The 18,825-nt window shown below is 37.3% G+C and overlaps 1 long non-coding RNA gene across 1 annotated transcript in view; it reads right to left on the reverse strand.

The window, feature by feature from the left end:
• Positions 1-18,825, reverse strand: part of LOC147820492 (uncharacterized) — a 64,680-nt gene that overhangs the window by 13,877 nt on the left and 31,978 nt on the right. Inside the window, exon 3 of the long non-coding RNA XR_015448459.1 lies at positions 769-811. This is a non-coding gene — a long non-coding RNA (uncharacterized LOC147820492). The remainder of the gene's footprint in view (positions 1-768; positions 812-18,825) is intronic.

Genomic DNA, 18,825 nt, shown 5'->3' on the forward strand with positions numbered 1-18,825 from the left:
GCTCATAAGATATATCTAAGTAAATGTAAAATAATCGAAGTTATCCCCTGTATATTATCAGACCATAGTGCAATACAATTGGAGATCAATAACATAAGAAACCACAGAACACCCACAAACACATGGAAATTGAACAAGACCTTCCTGAACAACCAATAGGTCACAGAGGAAATTAAAGAAGAAATTAGACAGTTTCTACAAGTAAATGATAATGCCAGTACAACATACAGGAATCTGCGGGACACAATGAAAGTAGTTCTATGTAGGAAATTCATAGCAGTGAATGCCCTTATTAGGACAACAGAGAAATTTCGGTTAAATAATCTAATGCAGAAACTCAAGTTCCTAGAAAAAGAAGAGCATAACAAATACAAAGCTCATACAAGAAGAGAAATTATAAAGAATACAGCAAAAATCAATGCAATGGAGTCTAAGAGAATGATACAAAAGTTACTGAATCAGAGTTGGTTTTTTGAAAGAATAAATAAAATCAATAAACCTTTAGACAACTTCATCACAAAAACGAAAGGAAAGGCTCAAATCCATGCAACTAAGAATGAAAAATGTGAAGCCACAACAGATCCAGCAGAAATCCAGAGGATCATCAATACCTACTTTGAGAACCTGTACTCTAATAAATTGGAAAACACGTAAGAAATGGACAGATTCTTAGATACATATGAATTTCTGAAATTAAATGAAGAAGATATAGAAATTCTAAACGCCCCAATTACAATGAGTGAAATGAAAATGTAATAAAATACTTACCAACAAAGAAAAGCCCAGGTCCTGATGTCTTCACTGCTGAATTCTACAAGACATTTAAAGAAGAAATATCACCATTACTCTTTAAATTCATCAAGGAAATTGAAGGGGAAGGAGGGCTTTCAATTTCATTCCTGGAAGCAAGTGTTATGTTGATCTCAAAACCAGGAAAAGATCTAACCCAAAAAGAGAGCTACAGACCAATCTTCCTAATGAACACAGATGCACAAATCCTCAACAAGATACTGGCAAATAGAATAAAGAGTGTCATCAAAAAGATCATACACCCTGAACAAGTTGGATTTGTCCCAAGGATGCAAGGAAGGTTCAACATCCATAAATCAACAAATGTAATACACTATATTTACAGAGTCAAGGACAAAAACCACCCAATCATCTCAATAGATGCAGAAAAAGCATTTGATCAAATCCAACACCCATTGATGATAAAAACACTACAGAAAATTAGAATAGAAGGCCTTTATCTCCATGTGATTAAGGCTATGAAAAACCAACAGCCAACATAATACTAAAGGGTCAAAAACTGAAAACTTTCATGCTAAAATCAGGAACAAGACAAGGATGCCCAGTATCATTACTCCTGTTCAATATAGCTCTGGAAACATTAGCCATAGCAATTAGAAAAGAGAAAGAAATAAAAGGAATAAAGACAGGAAAGGAAGAAGTGAAACTGTCATTATTTGCTGATGATATGATACATTACTTAGAAGATCCAAAAAACTCAGTCACAAGTCTTCTAGACCTAATTGACAGATTCAGTAGAGTAGCTGGATACAAGGTCAACACTCAAAAAACAATAGCCGTCTTATACCCAAATAGCAGACCCATTGAGAGAGATATTCGGGAAATAATTCCTTTTACAATAGCATCTAAAAAAATGAAATATCTAGGCATCAACATAACAAAGGGAGCAAAAGACCTCTGCACTGAAAACTGCAGCATTCTGAAGAAAAAGATTGAAGAGGATATAAGAAAATGGAAAGATATCCCTTGTTCCTGGGTAGGAAGAAGCAATAGAGTGAAAATGGCCATACTTCCAAAACTGCTATATAGATTTAATGCAATGCTGATAGAAATTCCAACAATATACTTTACAGAACTAGAGAAAACAATCCAAAAATTCATTTGGAACCAGAAGAAACACAGAATAGCAAAAACAATTCTAGGCAACAGAGACATGGTTGGGGGTGTCACAATGCCCAACTTGAAACAATACTACAAAGCTGCTGTGATAAAAATAGCATGGTACTGGCAAAGAAACAGACCCAAAGATCAGTGGAATAGATTAGAAGATGCAGAAACAACTCCAGACATACTCAGCCACCTCATCTTTCACAAAGGAGCCAACAATCCTCATTGGAGGAAAGATCGCCTATTTAATAAATGGTGTTGGAAAAATTGGATTTCAACCTGCCAAAGATTAAAACTAGACCCATACCTATCACTGTGCACTAAACTAAGATTGAAATGGATTAAAGATCTAAATATTAAGCCAGAAACACTAAACTTCCTGGAAGATAAATTAGGTAGAACTCTTGATGACATTGGCATAGGAAAAGTCTTTATGAACAAATCTTCAGTAGCACGGGAGCTAACAGAAAGAATCAACAACTGGGATCTCATCTTATGAACAAGCTTCTGCACTGCAAGAGAAATTACCAACAGAGCTAAGAGACAACCTACAATGTGGGAAGAAATTTTTAGCAGCTGTACCTCAGGCAAAAGTCTACTATCAAGAATATACAAAGAACTGAAAAAAATCAGACCCTCCCAAAGTCAAAGACCCAATTCAACAATGGTCATCTGAAATGAACAGATATTTCTCAAAGAAGTAAAAACAGCAAGTAAATACATGAAAAAATATTCAACATCACTGGTCATTCGAGAGATGCAGACGAAAACAACACTGAGATTCCACCTCACCCCAGAAACAATGGCTGCTATCAAGAAATCAACCAATAATAAATGTTGGCTGGGGTGTGGAGAGAAAGGAACGCTTCTTCATTGTTGGTGGGAATGTAGGCTCGTGCAACCACTGTGGAAATCAGTATGGAGATACCTCAAAGAACTAGGATTACAGGTCCCATTTGACCCAGCTAGTCCCCTACTGGGAATCTTCCCCAAAGGATTAAAGGAATCATAGTACAGCGACATATGTGCACCTACGTTTATAGCTGCACAATGTGTAATAGCTAAAGCTTGGAAACAGCCCAAGTGCCCATCAACTGGAAACTGGATAAAGAAGATGTGGTTTTTCTATAAAATGGTGTGCTACTCAGCCATAAAGAATGAGAAAGTAGAGACATTTATAGCTAAATGGATGCATATCAAGGCCATACTCTTAAGTGAAATAAATAGGACACATATGTGTAAATACCAAATAGTTTCTCTAGTGTGAGAAATTGAAAGTGTAAATAAGGATGAAAATGATTAAAATGAATAATTGATAATTTGAAATAGGAAAATATCCAAGGGTTTGGGGATGGCTGGAGGGGAAGGGGATATGGAAGAATGGAAAGGAAAAATTGTAAGAAAAAGAGAAATGGAATTAAAGTCTGTGTAAATAGGGAAGGGTGGAGGGGTTGAAGGGTGCAGAGGTAATGGGAGAAAAAATAAGAACTAAGATACATCATGTTCAGGTACAACCACCCAGTGATAAATGTAAATGTATTTTATACCTAAAATGTACCAATAAATATATAAAAAAAGAAAAGAAAAGAATAAATATATTTTCCAGTGCTTGCAGTTTCTATATTTCTATGTAGAAATGTCTTGTAAAGTCTTTTCTCATTTTTCAGCAGTGGAGAGTATATTTTTGCTTCTGATCTGTAATGTTTCTTAGTACATTCTGGAGACTGGAGTCATCAGATTTGATTTACAAATGCAAAATTAAATGTTATGAATTCACAATGTACAATAGATCTCATAAAGTTATTTCTCCTGACAAATTTTGTGTCCTTTAATCCCCAGTCTCACAGCCTCTATTCACCACTATTTTACTCTTCATTTTCCTGAGTTTGATAATTTTGCATACTATATGTGAGTTCACACGTTGTTTGGCTTTCTATGCTTGTTTCATTTCTCTTAATGCAGTGTTGGACAGGCTCAACCATGTTGCAAATCCCATGATTTCTGTCTATTTACGCCTGATTAGTGTTACATTGAGTGTGCATGCCAGATTCATTAATACATTTATCTTACCACAAATATTTGGATTCCATATCATGGCTATTATTGATAATGCTACTAGGATAATGAGAACGTTGCTAGAGTTCACATACAGATTTTAGATCATTTAGATAAACATACCATAGAGGGAATTTAGACTCACATGGCAGTTCTATGTTTATTTTTCTTAGGAAATTCCATAATTTTTCCCTAAGGGCTACATCACTTTATACTTCTAGTAAGAGAGCTCAATGTTCTTTTTTAGAAGTCCTCATCAACAGCTGTTATCATTCTTTGAAGGAGGTCAAGGGGAGTCTCTTGTTGGAATGACAGAAGTTAAAATGGCTGGTTGTGTCATCATGGGGACAATCTGCCAAGATTTTCCTCAAAACATGCCCTGTGTCTGTCATCAGGCAGCCCAATTCAAACACACATTTAATTACTTCTACTTAGCAGCACAATATAATAAAAAATTACACAATACAATGCTCTTTCATTTTTGTAAAGTAATAATATATGCACTTCTAGCTAGAGAATATGGAGATGAAATGAAACAACAGCTTAAAACACAAAGCTCAGCATGTGAAATTTAGGAAGCTTTTGATAGCACTTCATGATTCTGGGGTTACTGCTTTAGTCCTCTCATCCTTAGCACTACTTTCTGAACCCCTGTATTGTGATCAGAAAACAGTTTGCAGAATCCTACACTCTGCCTCATGGTCCAGATGCCTGCTGGAAGTAGACCAGTGTGGGTGGGAAGCTAAGACTGAATAAGATTTTAGTATACCCTCCCATAAATAGGGACATAAAAATCAGTTCTGATAACTGCAAATTTCCCCATTAGTGTCCTCCCATCTGGCAACCCAAACTGTCCTGTTGGTCCTCGTGATGAGGAATTAATGTTTTTGAATATCCTTGCTCACTCCATTGTATCCAGCTAATTACAGGGCTGAAGGAACAGCCCAGTCACTGACTCTTACAGAAACTTGGAGGCTCAAGGAACAGAGCTCATAATTTGCCACAGGAGAAATCCTCCACACCTCTAAGCACTCCCTCATACTAGTGCAGGAAGAAGAAGAAGAGATGAAGGAGATGGATATCCTCTAAATAGTATGACCTTTCTTCTCTTCAGCAAGAATCTTCTGTGCAATGTTCATTATTTATTGTTTTTATTAACACATACTAATTGTACTTATTAATAGTAATCAGAGTGGGCCAGGGATTTAGCTTAGTGGTTTCACTGCTTGCTGTGCAAGTGCAAGGCCCCAAGTTTTATTCTCAGTATCAAAAAATAGTAATCAGAGTGACATTTAGCTCCATGCATAGAGTTTGCATTTCTCATATCCAAGAACCATTACTCCACTCTTCCTCCCACCCCGATTCCCCTTTCCAGAGCTTCTACCCATCTATCTTCAAGATGAAATTTTACTTTCCATATATGAGGCAGAACATGCAACACTAGGTTTTCTGTGATCATGTTTTGAACACAGAATTTGTATTTTATTTCCATTATTGTGAAAAAGTATACATTAAATATTATATTCACCATTTCCAAGTGCATAGTTCAATGGCATAAACTGCATTTCGCTTTTTTGTACAGCCATCAATGCTCCCCATTCCCCATAAAATTTTCAGCCTCCCAAGTTGAATGTTTGAACAATTTAAAAATATTTCTATGCTCACCCCCCCCCCAACAGTATGTACCAGCATTCTGGTAGGAAACAATGCAGGATTAAAGTTAACACACTATAGAGAGAAGGTGAGCCAGTCCCAGCACCAGGAAGGAAGCTCCCCTGCTGCCATTCCACACTCCTAGGGCAAAGAAGCTGAGCCAGTCCCAGCACCTGGAAGGAAGATCACCCCGCTGCCATTCCATGCTCCTGGGGAGAGAAGGTGACCTGGTCCCACACCTGGAAGGAAGCTCCCCCACTGCCATTCCATGCTCCTAGGGCAGAGAAGCTGAGCCAGTCCCAGCACCCAGAAGGAAGCTCCCCTGCTGCCATTCCATGCTCCTAGGGCAGAGAAAGTGAGCTGCACAGGTGCCAGGAGCAGCCTCCCAACAGGAAAATGAGAAGACACTTAAATAAGTCTGAAAAACAGACTTCCAGATCACTTTCAGAAACCCCAAAGGGAAACTAGATGGAACAATCTGATACTCAACCACCTGAACTCTCTGAACTGGCAACAAAAGAGGATCTGCGAAAAATAAAATCAGAAATAATTACTCAGATAAAAGGAAAGATTGTGCTTATAGTGCAAGACATGATTAATAAATCTAGAGAGGAGACATTAAAAAAATGAGGATTTGAGGAATATGATTGAATACCAACATAGGAAACAAATGCAATCCACGCAACAGATGCAAACAGATTTCCAGGAGATTAAAAACTCCATCAAAAGTCTGTGCATCAGAATAAAAAAATGTGAGGACAGAATTTCAGATATAGAAGATAAAACTGCAATTAGTGACCAGGAAAAGAAAAACTGCTTTAAAATTGAAAGGGAACACGAGAAATCAATCCAGCAGCTGCTAGACGATCCAAAGAAGAATAGCATAAGACTGATTGGAGTCAATGAAGAAAGAGGAGAGAGTACAGACGACATAAAAAAAAACTATTCACAGAAGTGATGGCAGAAAACTTCCCAAGGAGGGGAAAAGAACTTGACATAGACATAAGTGAGGCAAATATGACTACAGCTAGCCTTGAGCAAAAAAAAATCTACACATAGACATATAATAGTTAGAATTCCAGAAATCCAACAGAAGAACAAAATTCTACAAGCATTTAGAGAAAAGAAACAAATCACATATAAAGGAAAGCCCATCAGAATCACAGCAGACTTCTCAATGCAAATCCTCAAGGCAAGCTTGAGTGATGTATTTCAAGCTGTAAAGAAAAACAGCCTCCAATCCAGATTCATGTACCCTGCAAAACTATCTTTCAAAATTGATGGAGAAATAAGATACTTTCATGATCAAGAGCACCTCAGGAATTTCATGAATACCAAACCAGCACTCCAAAAAATTTTATACAATATCCTAAGAAAAGACAATGTGGATCATAACCCCAGGAAGCCCAGCAGTATGAATCTGTTGGGTGTGACAAATTAAACGCAAAGGGGGAGAATCCAACAAAAAGAAAATGTCATGACAAGGCTTTTAAAACTTTTAACTTCATCTCCCTAATGATTGTATAACTCAATCTTGTTATTATACTGATTAGTATTTTCCTGATTCTTGAGTTGCACACCTTTCCTTGTGCTGTACTGGCTATTTATCATCTTCTTATGTCTACTTTTTAATTGGGTTGTCTATTAATGATCTGTAAGAGTTCTTTATATATTCTGGTCATAGGTTTTATGCATTGTAATTACGGTCTGTTTAAGGACTACTTTTCATTTTAATGATGTCATTTAAAGTTTTAAATTTTGATGGAATCTCATGTATCAATTTTTTTCTTTTATACATCATGTTTTTGTATCCTAGGAAGATATGGCCCACCCAAAATTCATAAACATTTCCCTTATAATTTCTTCTTAAAGTTTTATAATTTTAGGCTTTCATATTTAGGTACATAGATCCCTTTAAGTTATTTTTATGTATGGAAATAAAGGGCTGAGGTTAATTTTTTATATATGGATACCAGGTGTTCTAGTGCCATTTGCTGAAAACACTATCGTTTCCACAGCTCTTGAATTGAGTTTATATTCTATAAAATGCTAATGTTAAATAATCTTTCAAAACTCAGTGGGCCATGTATGTGTGGTTCTATTTCTAGATTCTCTGTTTTATTTCAATGATCTATATGTCTTTTCTTATACCAACACTGCCTTGATTACTGTAGCTTTAGAAGAAGTCTTAAAATTAGGTACTAAATATCTTCCATCTTCCAACACTGTCCTTTCTTTTTTCCTTTTCTAGGTCCTTTTTACTCCTACATAACTTTTAAATTTCAATATCCTATTCTTCATTTATAGCAAATATACATAGACCTGAATTTTTATATACACCTTATGTTTTCTAATCCTGCTAAATTCAAATACAAGTTCTAGGCGCTTCTAGAGATTTCTTAGTACTTTCTCTGTAGATGATCATTTCATATACATATAAAGATTTTGTCAATCCTATCCTAATTGTGCCATTTTATTGCCAGATATTTTGGTTGGGCCTAGGTTTCAAAGTTTAATGGACAGATGCAGAGTAGGCATATCTGTCCTTGTGCCCCACCTTAAGGAAAAAGCATTGTATCTTCTCCATTCATATAAGGCATTCTCACTGGAAGTATGGAGTACATGTCTTTAATCTGTTGAGAAGGTTCTGTTCTACTTCTAGTCTCCTGATAGCTTTTATCATGAACAGCTGTAGAATTTAATCCAATGCTTTTTCTCCAACTAGTTACAGGATCATATGGCTTTTTCCTTTCCTCTGTTAAAATTATGAATTTTGGGGATAGGTCTTCCAATGCTGAACCAACACTGCCATCCCTGTAACAAAATCACTTTCTACTTACTGCCAGATATGACTTCTAATAGTTTGTTTTGTTAAACAAATTTCTATCTATGTTCATACTTTTTTCTTCTATTATCTTTATCCAGTTTTAGGATTAGCACAATGTTGATTTCCTACAATGAGGGGAGAATTGTCCCTTTTTTTTCTGCTTTAAATGTTTGATATAATTTATCAGTTAAAATATATATGAGCCTGTTGTTGTCATATAAGTAGGTTTTCAAGCTAGGAATATACTTTCTTTAATAGGTGCTATTCAAATTTTATATTTCCTCCAGAGTTAGTTTCATTAATTTGTCTTCCAAGGTCCTTCTTAGAAGTTGTCAAATTTATTTCAAAACAGATTTTTGAAATATGCTTTCTATATCCTTTTAAATTCTGTAAAATCTGTGGTAATGTCTCCTAGATCTTGATATTTTAATTTTAAAAATGTATAATTGATAGTGTGTAATAGGAAGTAAAGGTCTAATGGAGCAGGGGAAGTGGGAAAGGTAGGGGAAATGAAAGAAGGAAAAAATATGAAGAAAGGAAAAAATGGAAACAAAATCTTTGCAAATATGGAAGGGTGGAGGGGGTGAATGGAGGGAAGGGGAAGGAGAAGAAAAATAAGAACCAAGATACTCATGTAATGGTACAAGATCCCAATGATGTATGTAAATGTATTTTATACCTAAAATGCACCAATAAACTTAATGGGGGAAAAATAAAGTTAACACACTATAAAACTGACATGAACCATGAGGCATCATTTACACATCTATATCTTTACTCTTGTTGCTTCTTCCAACCTACATTGCAAATGGGTTTCACATGCCCTGAAATTAAACTTGTCTGCTTTGGAGACTCTCCAGAGCACTTTTCATGTGCCTGTTCCACAGATTGTAGATGAAGGGATTCACCATGGGAATCACAGCAGTGTACAACACTGAAGCCACTGCACCATTTTTGGGAGAATGCGATACAAATGAACCAATGTACACTCTGTAAAATAAGCAAACAAATGACAGATGGGATCCACAGGTGGAAGAGGATTTATACTTCACACCTGATGATGGGATTCTTGAAATGGTACTGAGAACCATAAGTCTACATCATGCTGTGTCTCTGCCTGGTTCTATCAAGGATGAGAATCAAAAGCACATCCTCTGGCAAGTCAGTAGTTAAGACTGGGTCTCTGTCCTCAGCTTTGTTGTGAATACAGAGTCACATAGGAACTGCCAGATGCCAATAACCATGGAGGAGGCAAAGGTGAGGAGCTTGCCAGTCTGGAAAAATCAGCATGAAGGACTAGAAGCACAGACTGATTGTTGACTATAAATTACATGACCTTGGAGCCTTCAGACAAAGAAGGCATCATTAGTCAAGTTGTCTTATATTCTCCAAATCTCTAGGGACTTCTTATTTTTCTTAATTAATTTTATTGGTACATTTTATGTATACAATATAGTGATATTCATCATTGCAAATTTGCACCTTTACATAATTTCTCTTGGCTCTTATTTTTTCCCCTTCCACTGCTCCATCCCTCCCTATTTATAAAGACTTTGTTTCTATTTTATCATTTTCTCATATTAATTCCATTCCTTTTCTTTTCCCCTACCCATTCCAATTCCCCATCCCCTTTGTCCCTTTTCTTCCTATTTCACATTAACTATTATACTTTTTAACCCTTGTTTACACTTTCAGTTTCTCACACTAGAGAAACTATTTGGTATTGACATGTGTTTCCAATTTATTTCACATAAAAGTATTGCCTCAGTGTGCATCCATTGAGCTATAAATGTCTCTAATTTCTCTTTTTTATGGTTGAGTAGTACTCCATTTTATTAAAAAACACATTTTCTTTATCCAGTCTCCAGTTGTGCAATTGGCTGCCTTCAAATTTTAGCTATTTCAAATTATGCTACTATGAACAAGCGTGCACATATATAATTGTGGTGTGATTTTTTAAATTCTTTGGGGAAGATACCCAGGAGGGGAATAGCTGGGTCAAATGAGACTTCCAGTCCTACTTGTTTAAGATATCTCCATACTGATCTCCACAGTTGTTGCACCAGTCTACATTCCCAGAAGGAGTGGAGCAGGGTTCCTTTTTCCCCACAACCCTGGCAGCATTTGTTATTGGTTGATTTCATGATAGCAGCCATTCTTTCTGGAGTGAGGTGGAATCCCAGCATTGTTTTTATTTGCCTCTCTTGAATGACCAGGTATGGTGGACATTTTTTCACATGTTTATTTGCTATTTCTACTTCTTTGTCTGAGAAATGTCTGTCCATCTCAGATGCACATTTTTAGATTGGATCTTTAAATTTGGGAGGTCTGATTTTTTTAAGTTCTTTATAGATTCTAGATATTAGACCTTTGTCTGAGGAACAGCAAGTGAAAATGTTTTCCCACATTGTGGGTTGTCTCTTCACACTGTTGGTGGTTTCTCTTGTTGTGTAGAAGCTTTTTAACAAGAAGAGATCCACATTTGTTGATTGTTTGTGCTGGGTCATGAGCAACTTACATTTTGTTCATAAAATATTTTCCTACACCAATGTCTTCAAGAGTTCTACCCAGCCTCTGTTCCAACTGATTAAGCTTTTCTGTTTTAATATTTAGATATTTAATTTATTTCAATTTTAGTTTAGTGCATGGTGAAAAATTATAGGTCTATTTCTAATCTTTGGCAAGTTGAACCCCAATTTTTCCAGCACCATTTATTAAAGAGGCTATCTTTCCCCCAGTGAGGGTATTTGGATCCTTTGTCAAACATGAGGTAGCTGAGTGTTTCTGGATTTTTACTGCATCTTATAATCCATTACACTAGTCCTCAGATCTAGTTCTTTGCCAGTACCATGCTGTTTTTATCCTGGTGGCTTTGTAGTATAGTTTCAAGTTGGGGGTTTTGAAAGCCCCTGCCATGTCTCTGTTGCCTAGAATTGCTTTTGCTATTCTAGGTCTCTTCTTGTTCTAAATGAATTTTTGGATTGCATTCTCAATGTCTGTGAAGTATGCTGCTGGAATTTCAACTGGGATTGCATTGAATCTATATAGCAGTTTTGGAAGTATGGCCACTTTCAATATGTTGATTCTTCTGACTCAGGAGCAAGGGATGACTTTCCATTTTCTGTTATCGTCTTCAGTCTCTCTTTTCAGATTGCTATAGATTTTGGAGAAGAGGTCTTTGACTTCTTTTGTTAGATTGATTCCTAGGTATTTCTGTTTCTTGAGTTCTATTGTGAAAGGAATTGTTTGCCCTATTTCCCTCTCAGTGAGTCTGTTGTTGGTGAAGAAGAAAGCTATTGGTTTTTGTGTGATGACCTTGTATCCAGCTACTGTACTGAATTTGGTTATTAAGTCTAGAAGGCTTTTGGTGGAGTTCTTAGTGTCTTTTATAGAGTATCAAATCATCTGCAAATAATGACAATTTGACTTCTTCATTTCCTATCTTTATTCCTTTTCTTTCTTTCTTTTGACTAATTGCTGTGGGTAATGTTTCCAATAATATATTGAACAGGACTGTTGATAGTGGACATCCTTATCTTGCTCCTGAGTTTAGTGTGAAGGATTTCAGTTTTTGACATTTAGCATGACATTGTGGGTTTTTCATAGATGGCTTTTATCAGATTGAGGTAGAGACCATCTATTCCAATTTTTGTAGCTTTTTTTTTTTATCATAAATGCATGTTGGATTTTGTCAAATGCTTTTTCTGCATCTACTGAGACAATCATATGGTTTTTGTCCTTGGTTCAATTGATATAGTGTATTACATTTATTGATATGCATATGTTGAACCATTGCTGCATCCCTGGGATGAATCCCACTTGGTCAGGGTGTATGATCTTCTTGATGATCTTCTGCCTTCTATTTGCCAGTATCTTCTCAGGGATTTCTACATCTATGTACATTAGTGAGATTGGCCCATAGTTCTCTTTTTCAGTTGGGTCTTTCTCTGCTTTGGGGATCAAGGTGATGCTTGCTTCCAGGAATGAATTTGCGAGTATTGCTTCCCTTTCAATTTCATTGAAGAGTTTAAACATTAGTGGAAGCAGTTCCTCTCTAAATGTCTTGTAGAATTCAGCAATGAAGCCATCAGGGCCCGGGATTTTCTTAGTAGATAAATTTTTAATTATATTTTCAATTTCATTGGTTGATATTGGGTTGTTCAAAATTTTTAGGTCTTCTTCGTTCAACTTTGATAGTTCGTATGTATCTAAGAGTCTGTCCATTTCTTCTGTGTTGTCCATCTTATTGGTGTATAGCTTCTGGAAGTAGGTATTGATGATCCTCTGGATTTCTGCTGGGTCTGTTGTCATTTCACCCTTTTCATTCCTAATTGCACGGATTTGGGCCTTTTCTTTCCTTTTTCTGACAAGGTTGGCTAAAGGTTTGTCAATTTTGTTGATTCTTTCGAAGAACCAACTCTTGGCTTCATTGATTTTCCTGTATCATTCTCTTAGTCTCCACTGCATTGATTTCTCCTCTGATCTTTATAATTTCCTCCCTTGTATGAGCTTTGGGGTTGTCCTGCTCTTCTTTTTCTAAAAGCTTGAGGTTCAGCATCAGGTTGTTTAATTGGCTCATTCTGTTTTCCTAATATGCATATTCACTGTGAAGAATTTCTGTCGTAAGACTGTTTTCATTGTGTCCCATAGATTCCGATATGTTGCACTGTCATTATCATTTAATTGAAGGAACTGTCTGATGTCTTCTTTAATTTCCTCTGTGACCCATTGGTTATTCAGAAGTGTGTTGTTCAATTTCCATGTGTTTATGAAATTTTATGTTTCTTTTGCTATGGATCTCCAATTTCATTGCACTATGGTCTGATAATATACAGGGGATAACTTCAATTCCTTTGCACTTACTTAAACATGTTCTATGTGAGTGTGTGGTGTATTGTGGAGAATGACCCATGTGCAGCTGAGAAGAATGTGTATTCTGATTTTGTGGGGTGTAAGACTCTGTAAACATCTGTTGAGTTCATTTGTTCAAGAGTTCAATTGAGTTCTAGTATTTCATTACTTATTTTTAGTCCAGTTGATCTATCTATTTGTGACACTGGGGTGTTGAGGTCCCCCACTACAATTGTATTAGTGCATAGATAACTTTTCATGTCCATTAGTATTTGTTTTATATAGCTGGGTGCACTAGTGTTTGGTGCACAGATGTTTATGATTGTCATCTCTTCCTCTTGGATTCTTCCCTTTACAAGGATGTAGTGCCCTTCTTCATCTCTCTTAATCAGTGTTGGTTTGAAATCTACTTGATCTGCCAAGAGGATAGCTACTCTTGGGTTTTTTTTGTGTTCCTGTCACATGCAGTATTGTTTTCCACACTTTAACTTTCAGTCTATGAGTTTCCTTTTGAATTAAGTGTGTTTCTTGTATTCAGAATATTGTTGGATTTTTCTGCTTGACCCATTCTGCCAGTCTATTTCTTTTGATTGGTGAATTGAGACCATTAACATTGATGGTTATAACTGAAACGTATTGACTTGTCATTGCTATGACTTTTTCTTTTTGTTGGGTTCTCCCCCTTTACATTTAATTTCTTGTCATGCCAGATGGGTTCATTCTGCTTTGCTTCCTGGGGTTGTGATCCTCAATGTCTGTTCCTAGGATATTGTGTAAAATTCTTTGGAGTGCTGGTTTGGTATTCACAAAGTTCCTAAGGTGCTCTTTGTCATGAAAGTATCTTATTTCTCCATCCATTTTGAAAGATGGTTTTGCAGGGTACATCAATCTAGGTTGGAGGCTGTTTTCTTTTAGGGCTTGGAATATGTCACTCCAAGCTCTTCTTGCCTTGATGGTTTGTGTTGAGAAGTCTGCTGTGATTCTGATGGGCTTTCCTTTGTATGTGATTTGTTTCTTTTCTCTGACTGCTTGGAGAACTTTGTTCTTCTGCTGTGTTTCTGGAATCTTAACAATTATATGCCTATGTGTAGATTTTTTTTGATCAAGGCTCTTTGGAGTCCTATATGCCTCACTTATCTGTATGTCAAGCTCTTTTCCCCTGCTTGGGAAGTTTTCTGTCATTATTTCTGTGAAGAGATTTTTTATGTCATCTGCACTCTCTCCTGTTTCTTCATTGAACCCAATCAGTCTTATGTTATTCTTCTTTGCATCATCTAGCAGCTTCTGGATTGATTTCTCATGTTCCCTTATAATTTTGAAGCAATTTTTCTTTTCCTGGTCACTAACTGCAATCTTATCTTCTATATCTGAAATTCTGTCCTCACATTGGCTCATTCTGCTGTGTAGACTTTCAATGGAGTTTTTCATGTCCTGGAAATCTATTTGTGTCTGTTTTATGGATTCCATTTGTTTCTTATGTTGGGATTCCATCATGTTCCTCAGCTCCTCTCTAGATTTATTAATCCTGTGTTGCACTAGGGGCACAATTTCTCCTGTTATCTGAGAAATTATTTCTGATTTCATTTTTTCCAGATCCCCTTTTGTTGGCAGTTTAGTGGGTCCAGATGGTTGAGAATCAGAGTGTTCCATCTCATTTCCCTTTGACTTTTCTGTAGGTGATCTGGAAGTCTCGTTTTGAGACTTATTTACGTGCTTTCTCATTTCGACTGGGGCAGGGGACTGTTAGCGCCTGCACGGATTTCCTCCTCTGAGCTGGGTGAGGTGGGACAGGGGCTGGGAGAAGCAGTAGGGATGGTGACCCCAAAACCCTGTCCTGTGAGCTGGGAGCAGCCGGAGGGATGGTGGCTGGGAAACCCCTTCCTCTCGACCAGGAGCAGTGGGATGGTGGCTCAGAATCCCCTCCCTCTGTGCTGGGAGCGGTGGGAGGGATGGTGGCCCAGAAGCCCCTTCCTCTGGGCCAGGAGCAGCAGGACAGAAGGTGGCCCAAAAGCCCCTTCCTCTGGGCTGGGAGCAGTGGGAGGGATGGTGACTGGGAAGCCCCTTCCTCTGGACCAAGAGCAGTGGGAGGACAGCTCAGAAGCCCCTACCTCTGGACCGGGAACAGTGGGACTCAATACCTTGGTCTGGTGTCTGTTGTCCTCCACGTCTTTGTAGTGTGGAATCAGGTGGCTGCCTGTCTGCAGTGGGGTGATTCAGTGTCTTCTGCATGACTCAAGACCTTGGTAGGGCATGCACAGACCTGCCTGTCTGCAGCGGGCTGATTTGGCATGTGTTCCGCAGGACTGAGGACCTCGGTAGGGTGTGGGCAGACCTGTCTGTCTGCAGCAGGGTGATTGGGCATCTTCCGCACAACTCAGGACCTCAGTAGGGTGTGCACAGACCAGCTTTTCTGCAGCTGGCTGATTCGGTGTGTTCTGTGTGACTCAGGGCCTCATTAGGGTTTGCACAGACCTCCCTGTCTGCATCGGGCTGATTTGGCATGTTCTGTGCAACTCAGGACCTTGGTAGGGCATGGGCAGACCTGCCTGTCTGCCCATAATTTCTATTGCTATTTGCAAAAAAGAAAAAAAAATATTTTTAATTCTTAATTTTACTTTTTTTCTACACTTCAAAGTTTTACTTTTCTTTCTGTTCTATCTTTTATCTTTTCTTTCTCTCTCTCTCATTCTCTCACTGTCCCACATTGCCCCTCATCTCCCCATTTGTTTCTTTCTGCACTGAATTTGGATTTCTCCCTTACTGTTCTTTTCTTCTCTTTTTCCTTCTCTTGATTATCATTAGGTTTAAAGGAAAGTAAATTTGGTAGCTAGCCTCCCTGTTGCCATTAGGTGATTCTATTCACATCTTTATTCTTTCATTCTGCCATTTTCTCTTGCCTTTAACAACTTCTTAGAGTTTGTGTGATCTTCCTGTGTCTTCTGGCCTCACCGCTAATCTTACCTGTTCTTTCTACCTGTCCCTCCCTCCCCAACTCCTTTTAGCTCCCCACCTGAGGTGAAAGATGCTATTTTGAAGAGTTTATTCATTATAAACTTATGTTGGGTTGGTCTTTGGTTTTAATTTAACTCATATAGTTAAAAGTGATAGATTAATAACTACCACAAATTGTCATTTTCTAAGCTCTGCTTGATGCTATGGTATGGCTGACTATATCATTTGGGCTAACATGTTGTGATTGATATAATTAGTTTTCCTTCCTGGTATAAGAAAAATATAATAGCTTCAGAGTCATTAGAGTCTCAAAACCCAAACACAAGCCATATCTAGAAGACACCTCTGAAAGTGGATCATTCCACAAGGGTTTTAAACACAAGCAACAAAGATACCTACATTAAGCAATCTTGAAATATCAACCAAGGAATTAAATCAAGGACAGTACCAAAAACAAAAATGAGAAGACACTTAAGAAAGGCATAAACACAGGCTTCCACATCACAAAAAGGAAATTCTGGAGGAAATGAGGTGGAAAACTCTGATAAGAAACCACGTGGACACCCTGAATTGATAGCACAGGAAGTAACAAAGTAGATGCATGAGGCTCTAGAAAATTTCAAAACAGAAATAATCTCCCAGATAAATATAGACATGGTCAGCAGAGTGAAAGACATGATTAGAAGCTCTAGAGCAGAAACAGATAAGAAAATAGATTAGATCAGAAACATGCTGGAAGCCATGAATGCCCAGCATAAGAAAGACATGGAAGACATGATCACTCAACATAAGAAAGAAATGGAATCCATGAAACAGATTCAAACAGATATTCAGGAAATTAAAAACTCCATTGAAAGCATCCAGAGCAGACTAAGAGAATCTGAAGACAGATTATCAGATATAGAAGACAGGTTTGCAGTTAAGGACCATGAAAACAGAGATTTCTTAAAGATAGTAAGGGACCATGAGAAATCAATCCAAAGGCTGCTAGATGATGCAATGAAAAATAACATAAGACTCATAGGAGTCCATGAAAAAACCGGAGAAAGTACAACAGATATAAAAAAAAAAAAACTGTTCACAGAAATAATAGTAAATAACTTCAAAGACAGAGGTAGAGAGTTGGGCATACAGATAAGTGAGGCATATAGAACTCCATCCAGCCATGACCAAAGAAAAATCTACACCTAGACACATAAGAGTCAAGATCCCAGAAACCCAAAAGAAGAACAAAATTCTACAGGCAGTTAGAGAAAAGAAACAAATCACCTACAAAGGAAAGCCCATCAGAAACATGGAAGATTTCTCAACACAAACTCTCAACTCAAGGAGAGCCTGGAGTCAAGTATTTCAAGCCCTAAAAAAAAAGTCTTCCAACCTAGACTGTTGTATCCTGCAAAATTATCTTTCAAAGTTGATGGGGAAATTAGATACTTTCATGACAAAGAACATCTGAGAAATTTCATGAACACCAAACCAGCACTCTAAACAATTTTAAGCAATATCCTAGAAAAAGACAATGAAGGTCACAACTCCATGAGGCCCAGCAGAGAGAAGGCACCATGAAAGTATGACACTAAAGCAAAAGGGGGGAAAATAAGAAAACAGCCAACAACAGTAAAACATCATGACAAGGATGAGTCAACATCTGTCAATTATAACTATCAATGTTAATGGCCTCAATTCACCAATCAAAAGAAATAGACCAGCAGAATGCATTAAGAAACAAAACCCACCAATATGCTGTATACATGAAACACACCTAACTCAAAAGTAAATCCAGACTGAAAGTAAAAGGATGGAAAACAGTTCTCCACACAACAGGAACCCAGAAAAAAGCAGGTGTAGCAATCTTATTTGCAGACAAAGTAGATTTCAAACCAAAACTAATTAAGAGAGACAAAGATGGTCACTACATGCTTGTGAAAGGAATAATCCAAGAGGAAGTGATGACAATCCTAAATATATATGCACCAAATACGAATGCCCCCAACTATACAAAACAAATATTAATGGACATGAAAAACCAAATAAGCACTAATACAATTGTAGTGGGGGACCTCAACACCCCTCTATCACAAATAGATCAACTAGAAAAAAAATTAACAATGAAATTCTAGAACTAAACGAATCTATTGAACAAATGGACTTAATAGATGTTTACAGAGTGTTCCACCCCGCAAAATCAGGATACACATTCTGTTCAGCTGCACATGGGTCATTCTCCAAAATAGATCACATGCTAGCTCATAGGACATATCTAAGTAAATGTAAAATAATCGAAGTTATCCCCTGTATATTATCAGACCATAGTGCAATACAATTGGAGATCAATAACATAGGACACCACAGAACCCCCACAAACACATGGAAATTGAACAACACCCTCCTGAATAACCAATGGGTCACAGAGGAAATTAAAGAAGAAATTAGACAGTTTCTACAAGTAAATGAAAATGCCAGTACAACATACAGGAATCTGTGGGACACAATGAAAGCAGATCTACGTGGGAAATTCATAGCAGTGAATGCCCTTATTAGGACAACAGGGAGAACTCAGTTAAATAACT

This window comes from Heterocephalus glaber, unplaced genomic scaffold, assembly GCF_053883595.1.
Source record: "Heterocephalus glaber isolate CG9 unplaced genomic scaffold, H.glaber_assembly_v1.0 deba00001868, whole genome shotgun sequence".
In the NCBI taxonomy this organism is placed as follows: domain Eukaryota; kingdom Metazoa; phylum Chordata; class Mammalia; order Rodentia; family Bathyergidae; genus Heterocephalus; species Heterocephalus glaber.